Raw genomic sequence first — 8,795 nt, forward strand, 5'->3', positions numbered from 1 at the left:
GCATAAAATAGATCATGGGGCAGAAGCCAGGGAACAAAGTAGGGAGCGGCTGACTCCATGGATCAGCCAGCCCTCCATAGTTGTAATACCCCTGGGATCGCCTGTGTACATACACAATGGCACTGAATTGTAACCCCATTCACCCCCTCCAAAGTCGGGAAGCATTTGAAGTCCCATCAAGCAGAAAGGTCTGCAAACATAGGGGGCCTAGCATCGTGGGGTCCCTGATGGTTTGTGCAGACACCCCCTTCCTGGTTGTACGTACCACTAGAGAGTCTTTGGAATCTCTGACTTTATATACATTTTCTCTATCCTTGGTGTGACTACTCTGGCTCTGCTTGTATCTTTAAAGATATCAGGAGCTAATCTCTATGAAGGAATTATCTTTCTCTTCGACAATGTGCGCAGTGACATTGTGGTGCAGAGTCGCTCTCTCAATCACAGCATGGTATGCTGTTGTATCTTCCACAGGAGATGATTTTATTGCATAAGATTCAATGTCCTGATCCTCTGGGGGATCCAGTGTAGTCCTCCCACAGATAGTTCCCTGGTCCAGAGTTCATCATACGGGTACCCCTCCCCCAGTTTAGGGCTGCCTGTATCTGAGGAGACCTTTCAGGAGATTGTGGTGGAGGCGTTGGCGAGATGGTAAAAGAGGCGGTGGTGTTTTTGGTGGCGGTGAACGTGGAGGCAAAGGTGCAGCTGGATGTGCTGGCTTTGGCATGGCAATCATAGGTTCAGGCTGAGGTGCAGAGGCTCCTTGCACACTTATGTCCTGAATGTTGAGAAGCATCATACTCAAGTTCTTCCTTGAATATCAGCTTCTTTTATTTGGGATGGGTGAATGCACAGGGACTGGTGGTATTTGTGAAGGCTTTGTCAGGATTTTAACTGTATCCAGGAGAATTAAACATTGTTTTTGGTGAGCACCAAGCTCTTCTGCCAAGCTTTCTAATATCAGCGCATTTGAGGTGGGAGACAAAAGTCCATTCAACTGTGATTTCAGCTCTGTAAGACCTTATCTCCGTGCCAAAGCTGATGGTTGGGTTTATGGCGTTGGAGATTTGTGTCCCTTTGGGCATGTCAGCGCTATGGGCCATGAATGTAATTTAGGAGTCGCCAGGGTAGCAGCTGCAACCCCTAGCTTGCCCTTTGCGACCCCTGGCTGTGTGCCCCTGTGACTCCTGGTTTCAGTTCTGCAGCCAGGACCAGAAAGGACTTAGTGATTAATGTTTGCTGAAGAGAAAATGTATGGGACACATTTTAAAACTATTTGATAAAGACAGTGAGGTTTTCATTTCTATATTGTAGTTTGCAGGAGTGTAGTTTTAGACAGATGAGGAGTATGAGGTGAAACGCCCTCTAAATTTACCTTTGGTATCGGGTCCCATGCTTAACGAGGGTCGGCCTGGTAATGTCACTGTTGTGTTTCATTATGGTGAATGTTGCAGCGAGCCTGTGTTGTGCAAATATGGGAATAAGAAGCCGTAACACTATCACATTTTAAACTACTTGTTGGCCTCCTTTCCAATAGTCAATAAATGGTTGCCAAATTTACCCCAATAACCTGACGGTGGAACTGCTCATCTTGTTCCTGGACCGCGTTAGTGCCCGAGAATCAGACTATTGTACTCTCGCAAGGCCAAGTCGAGTTTCAGAATGTTCCTTCTCCAGCAGACTTCATCACATGGCAGCCATCAGATCTTTGCAGTGCCTACATCACTCAGGACTGAATATGAGACACAGACTCCATGTAGATGGGTCTCCAAGTCCCTGCAGCACTTTTACCTCATGTTCAGTGCATTGTGTCACCACCTGTCTGTCCATGTATTTATGGTTATCACCTGGCTGGTAGCGTCAGGACCTTCCCTCGGAGTGCAGAATTCATCCCAGACAGGGCCAGGAGTCCACATCATAAGGTACTCATGTGTTACTTTTGTAGTAACACTTCATGTCTCAGTATGGCTCTAAAGCTCGGTAAATAATGGGTGTTAATGGTGCCCAATCAAGTGTAGTGTGGAGGGTTAATGTGCCTAGTGAATAGTTCTGCATGTTAAAATGGGTCAAAGATTAGTATTTTTTCTTCTTCATTTTTACTGTTCCAACAAACATGATGCTAATATGAATGCAAAGGCAGAGATTCAAAATCAGTGCCTCATGTCATTTCATTACACCTCCAACGCAAACCATGTTTATCCTCTATCTGTGGTACTCGAGCTGATTCCCAATCCCTAGTGCAGTCTTGGAATGTGCAGCCATCCTTTCACTTTATTGTACTTGTATGCCATGCTGGGTCACTGGAGAGGCTTAGGCATCGAAGTGGCATTTGTTAACTAAAATAGAGGGGGGTGAGAAAAAGTAAAAGTTGGAGTGGGACGGTAGGTTTAGCTAAGGAAGGGTGTAGAGCGGGGGAGGAAGAAAGAGGATGCAGTGCGTATACTTCTATCCTATTTGTGGAAATAAGGATAGGGAAGGTGTGGTGGCTGGGCGACGCAATGGTACCATTGGAAGAAACCGCAGAGAGTCCACAGAAGTTTTCCTTCCTGTAGACCACTCCTGGGTCCTTAAAAATCAGGTTTGTGGCCTCCCTCTTTGGCCCTTTTTACGAGTAAGGTGGTGCAGGGAACACAAAATTACTGGTGCCAGAAATCAGTCCATCTGACAAACAACCCCAGTGCTTCGATTTACCTTTGGAACATGGCAGCCTTGGATTTCAAGCTACTGGAAAAATACAACTTTATGTCTGAATCCAACAGATTATATTTCTGGAGGACAATGGTTTGTGGTTCTCTTCCTGATGGCCTATGGCCTGGAGTCCTGAATTCCTACATATGGGAGTGAAACACTATTTAATTGAACATGCCTGTGAACATTTCAAAAGAATCCATTATACTTTCCACTGTATTCTGTTAGTTATTGCTGAGCATACAGTTGTGAAAGAGTGAGGTTGGACATACTTTTGAGGATACACCTGTGCAAGAGAAAGCACAATTGGGCATTTGAGACCGTATCTGAGTATAATAAAGACCTGCCTCGGCATGGGCATGGGCTGGACTTGGTTGGCAGAGGCTTATGATTCCTGTGACTTGGCATATTTAGCTTTTATCCTGATGTTTGGCTTGTTGCCTGAGAATTTGGTGCGATACCGGAGCATTTATTGCAGTGCCTGGGCTCATCTGGGCTTCTGCCTGTTTATTAGCCTACCTGAGCCAAGACAGTCGAAGCTGTGTCCAGAGACGTGAAGCTGGATTTTATAAACGATGCTTGTGCTTTGGTATTTGTACTGTATTATGGATAATTGAGCCATTTGTGGGTAGTTCAAGCTGCACCAGAAAATCTGATGGTAGCACCCATGACCGTTATTTGGAATTATACCTGTCAACACCGGCCGACACCCAGAATGCCATCAAGCCACTCCTAGACGTACCAACGGACCTTTCAGCTGCCACGCCTGCAAGTTCTCATGCATCCGGTCCTGCCCCGCACCCACCAAGCCGAACACCAGCAGCACCCACCTCAAGTGCATCCTGCTCAACACCCGCTCCGTCCACAGACACGCCATCGAACTCTGGAACCTCCTAGACGCCACAGCCCCTGACGTTGCCTTCCTCACGGAGACCTGGATGAACGCCTCTTCAGCTCCCGACATCGCCATCGCTATCCCAGAGGGCTACAAGATCGTCCGGAGGGACCGCAACGCCAACCAGATGGGAGGAGGCATCGCCATCATCCACAAGAACACCATCCGTCTCACGACCAGCACCGACAACACCCTGACCAGCGCCGAACACCTGCATTTCCAGATCCACACCAACCCAAACACCACCCTCAGAGGCACCCTGATCTACCGACCCCCGGGACCACGCACACAATTCAGCGAGGACATCGCCGACTTCGTCAGCCCGCTTGCCCTCCCCTCCGCTGACTACATCCTCCTGGGAGACCTCAACTTCCACCTGGAGAACAACAACGACCACAACACCAGCACCCTGCTCGACAACCTCGCCAACCTGGGACTCAAGCAACTGGTGTCCACCCCCACCCACCTTGCCGGACACACACTCGACGCCGTCTTCTCATCCAGCACAGACATCGACTTCAGCCACGCCACAGAGCTTCAATGGACGGACCACAGCTGCGTCCACTTCACCTTCAAGAGAACGACGACCCACCATCACCAGCAACAGGCCGCCCGCAGAGGCTGGAACAAGATCACAGCAGAACAGCTCGCCACCTCCCTGAGCCAGCACCCTCCTGCCAGCTCAGCGAACCCCAGCCAGGCCGCCGACAACCTCACGAAGTGGATTAGCAACTGCGCGGACGAACTCGCCCCACTGAGGACCCCGCCCAGCAGACCCGGCAGCAAGAAGGCCCCATGGTTCAACGACGAACTCAAGAGCTCCAAGAAGAACTGCCGAGCCCTCGAGAAAGTCTGGAAAAGGGAACCGACACCGGACAACAGGACCTCCCTCAAGCTTGCCACCCGGAAGCACCACCAGCTGATCCGCGCCGCCAAGAAAACAGCATTCAAGGACCGGTTGGACAACAACGCACACAACTGCAAGGAACTCTTCAACATCGTGAAAGAGCTTTCCAACCCCAGCGCAGGAAACAACGACATCACCCCATCGCAAGACCTCTGCAACTCCCTCGCTTCATACTTCCACAACAAGATCACAGACATACACAGCAGCTTCGACAACCAACCAACGCACACCATGACCGAACAACCACCCCTCACCACCACCCTCCACGCCTGGACCCCGATCAGCACCGAAGACACCATCCGCACGATGAACTCCATCCACTCCGGATCACCGACCGACCCCTGCCCTCACCACGTCTTCAACAAGGCCGACGCTGTCATCGCACCCCACCTGCGAGACATCATCAACACATCCTTCAACACCGCCACCTTCCCGGAGAGCTGGAAGCACGCCGAACTCAGCGCTCTACTCAAGAAACCAACAGCGGACCCCACCGACCTCAAGAATTACCGCCCCATCTCGCTTCTCCCGTTTCCAGCCAAAGTCATCGAGAAGACCGTCAACAAGCAGATGGCCGCCTTCCTCGAGACGAACGGATCCCTCGACCCCTCACAGTCCGGCTTCCGAGCCAATCACAGCACCGAGACCGCCCACATCGCCGCCACTGATGACATCCGGGCCCTGATGGACAATGGAGAAACAGCGGCCCTCATCCTCCTAGACCTCTCCGCGGCATTCGACACGGTCTGCCACCGCACCCTAGTACGGCGCCTCAGCAACGTCGGAATCCAGGACAAGGCGCTGGAATGGATCATCTCCTTCCTCGACGGAAGAACACAGAGAGTCCGCCTACCACCATACAAGTCAGAGGCCTCCGAAGTCATCTGCGGCGTCCCCCAAGGATCTTCTCTGAGCCCCACCCTCTTCAACGTCTACATGAGCCCCCTCGCGGCCATCGTACGCAAACACAACCTCAGCATAATCTCCTACGCCGACGACACCCAGCTGATCCTCTCCCTGACCAACGACCCCGCCGCCGCCAGAGCCAACCTACACGAAGGGATGAAAGAGGTAGCCGAGTGGATGACGACCAGCCACCTGAAGCTGAACTCGGACAAGACGGAGGTCCTCATCCTGGGCTCCTCACCCTCCGCCTGGGACGACTCCTGGTGGCCTCCCGCCCTGGGCACCGCACCCAAACCGACAGACCATGCACGCAACCTGGGCTTCATCCTGGACTCCTCCCTCTCCATGTCCAGGCAAGTCAACGCCGTCTCCTCGTCGTGCTTCAACATCCTACGCATGCTACGGAAGATCTTCTGGTGGATCCCCACAGAGACCAGGAAGACCGTCACCCAGGCCCTCGTCACCAGCCGACTGGACTACGGCAACGCCCTCTACGCCGGCACCACCGCCAAGCTCCAGAAGAGACTCCAGCGGATCCAAAACGCCTCAGCCAGACTCATCCTCGACATCCCACGAACCAGCCACATCTCCGGACATCTGAGAGACCTCCACTGGCTCCCCGTCAGCAAGAGAGTCACCTTCCGCCTCCTCACCCACGCACACAAAGCCCTACACGACCAAGGCCCGAGCTACCTCAACAGCCGAGTCAACTTCTACGCTCCCAAACGCCACCTCCGATCAGCCAACCACGCCCTCACCGCCGTCCCCCGCATCCGAAGAGCGACTACAGGAGGAAGGTCCTTCTCCTACCTGGCCGCCAAGACCTGGAACTCCCTCCCGACCGACCTGCGCCTGACCCAAGACCACCTCTCCTTCAGGAAGAAGCTGAAGACCTGGCTGTTCGAGCAGTAGCGGCACTCCCCCCCCCCCCCCCGCGCCTTGAGACCCTACGGGTAGGTAGCGCGCTCTATAAATGTCACTGATTGATTGATTGATTAAATTTAGTGCGGTGTCTGGGAGTTTGTTCCTGAACATTATAATATGTGCATTTATAGGACACATATGTACCTTTTGTGCATTTTGCACTAAATATCAGATGTTTTTATTACCCAAATCAATTTTTCTAATTTGATTGTCCTCAAAATATGGACCCGCTAGGATTCAGGGCTGTTCCTGAGAATTGATGACTGGTGCATAAATTTGAAGCTATACCATGGTAGCTTAAAGAATATATATATATATATATATGGTAAACAGTCAAAATATCGAGTTTTTTATTTCGACCTACACTTATATCGAGTTGCTAATATCGATGGGACAGAATATCGATGTCCAGAATATCGATGGCCAGAATATCGACCCTAAGGTAAGTAATATCGAAATTACTTATATCGATAGCATATATATCGATGTAAGTAATTTCGATTTACTAATATGTGTTAGAAATATTAGTTAAGTATTTAAATTAATTGTTATAATATGTGTTTAATATGTTTTTATAATTTAAAAATATATAAAAGTAAATAATATGTTTTACTACCAGAGCGGGTTGTGGGTTTATAGGGGAATAGGGTGGGAAGTAATTTATTTGTAATTAAATAATTATTTTTCAATGATTAATTTATTTTGCAATTAAATATTAATTGGCAATGAATTATTTTAATTGATTAATTGATTAATTAATTGATAATTTATGTATATTTTTAACTAAATTATATGTTTTACTACTGGAGCGGGTTGTGGGTTTATAGGGGAATAGGGTGGGAAGTAATTTATTTGTAATGAAAAAAATAATTTTTAATGATTAATTTATTTTGCCATGAAATATTAATTAGCAATGATTTATTTTATTTGATTAATAGAATAATTAATTGATAATTTATGTATATTTTCAACTAAATTATATGTTTTACTTCTGGAGCGGGTTGTGGGTTTATAGGGGAATAGGGTGGGAAGTAATTTATTTGTAATATTAATTAATTTTGGGTAAAGGGGTATTTTTAGGGTTCAGGGTCAGTTTTCAGTTTTTGGGTAAAGGGGTATTTTTAGGGTTCAGGGTCAGTTTTCAGTTTTTGGGTAAAGGGGTATTTTTAGAGTTCAGGGTCAGTTTTCAGTTTTTGGGTAAAGGGGTATTTTTAGGGTTCAGGGTCAGTTTTCAGTTTTTGGGTAAAGGGGTATTTTTAGGGTTCAGGGCCAGTTTTCAGTTTTTGGGTAAAGGGGTATTTTTAGGGTTCAGGGTCAGTTTTCAGTTTTTGGGTAAAGGGGTATTTTTAGGGTTCAGGGTCAGTTTTCAGTTCTTTGGTAAAGGGGTATTTTTAGGGTTCAGGGTCAGTTTTCAGTTTTTGGGTAAAGGGCTATTTTTAGGGTTCAGGGTCAGTTTTCAGTTTTTGGGTAAAGGGGTATTTTTAGGGTTCAGGGTCAGTTTTCAGTTTTTGGGTAAAGGGGTATTTTTTGGGTTCAGGGTCAGTTTTCAGTTCTTTGGTAAAGGGGTATTTTTAGGGTTCAGGGTCAGTTTTCAGTTCTTTGGTAAAGGGGTATTTTTAGGGTTCAGGGTCAGTTTTCAGTTTATGGGTAAAGGGGTATTTTTAGGGTTCAGGGTCAGTTTTAGGTTTTTGGGTAAAGGGGTATTTTTAGGGTTCAGAGTCAGTTTTCCCTACTGTTGCACCCACTGGAGTGGGAATAGTAATTATTGTTAAGTAATTATATATTATATATGATTTATCATGGGTGAAACGGGCGAACTTACTTCAATACAACTGTGACTGCATGTTAAATCCAAATTATTGTAGCCCCACACAATGCATAGTTGAAGTGGCGCCAGTGCTTTTGGGTTACCAGCAGTCCCTAAACCGGATTTAGGGATGCCAGTTATTTTTAGAAGCCCAATTTACAATATCTCACACAAAAACTGCAGAAAAAGATGCTTTAACTAAAAAGTGTTTATTTCCTCAGTCTGGGAAGGTATTTAACAGAGCAAGCGGTCTTCGAGAGCATCTCCACCCAAACCTAGTCATGCATTGGGGTGATGTAGATGTCCATCTTATGGTAGATGGCCGCTTGTTGAATAAAGCTGTGGTTCACTGGGACATGGTCTATCTAGGTTGATCAGAGGATGCAGGTCATAACCCTACTATTGATCTCTCTAGGGACCAGGGTAGACTGAGGCAAAGTCCTCAGCAAGGGAATAGGACCTAGGACTGCCCATGACAGAGTAGGACTTCTGTGACACCTGATGAGATGCGCAGGCAGTGGAGTTGGTGGAGGTAGTGTTGAAGGAGCAGCAGAAGCTTTGTCCTTAGGCCGGAATTCCTCAAACGCAAGCCTGTGCTTCTTTGGCAGGTTCTTCTATGAAGCAAAGATTTTGCAAAAGCATGGGTGGGTACCCCTTTTCCTGTGCCTTTC

Source organism: Lissotriton vulgaris, chromosome 10 (genome assembly GCF_964263255.1).
Source record: "Lissotriton vulgaris chromosome 10, aLisVul1.2, whole genome shotgun sequence".
In the NCBI taxonomy this organism is placed as follows: Eukaryota; Metazoa; Chordata; class Amphibia; order Caudata; family Salamandridae; genus Lissotriton; species Lissotriton vulgaris.